The sequence below is a fragment of the Branchiostoma belcheri genome, unplaced genomic scaffold, assembly GCF_001625305.1.
Source record: "Branchiostoma belcheri isolate BF01 breed outbred unplaced genomic scaffold, Haploidv18h27 scaffold9, whole genome shotgun sequence".
NCBI lineage: Eukaryota > Metazoa > Chordata > Leptocardii > Amphioxiformes > Branchiostomatidae > Branchiostoma > Branchiostoma belcheri.
In genome coordinates, this window is record NW_017804575.1 from 2,916,645 (window position 1) to 2,917,331 (window position 687).

A 687-nucleotide genomic window follows, 5' to 3' on the forward strand; every position below is an offset into this window, starting at 1 on the left:
TGAGATGTAGTCTTTCATAAAAATGGAAACTCGTGAAAATGGAAGGCAAAATAACTTTTCTACTCTACTCAATGTCACACTAGAAACCTCATAGTCTGTAGATGTTTGGATGTCCCAGAATAGAGTTATCAATAAGAGGTAGTAAAAAAAATGTAAGAATAATGTAATAAAAGTCCAAATTTAAACTTTTGACCAAATGATGCAAATGCAAATCTCATGTATACATAACAGACATTTCACCATTATCTCTGTGTAAAGTATGGCATGTGGATAGGATATTGAAAAAAAAGCCTCCAGTTTGGTATGTTGGCTGCTTGAAGACTGGAAAGTGTGTATTATATTAAATACTAAAAAAAAAGATTGTGTTACAAAGAATAATTAGCAGACAGAGCTCTTGTACTATGCTTTTTGATCTGTACCCAGTGCCTCATGTACATACACAATATACCTAGTGGCAAGACTTAGTAATACTATATGTACATCATTGAACTGTGTTTCAGTCTACTTTGAAGTTGAAAAGGCTGTATGTTGGAGAATGTAAGCTATTAGCTGCTGTTTCAACATAAGAAAAAATGTGCCCGGCTGCAATTTTCTGTTCCTGATGTGCTTTTGTACACAAGCATCTATTAAAAAGGCAGACTTTTTTGCAGAATTTTTGTGTGTTTTTATGTCTTGGTATCCTGTAAA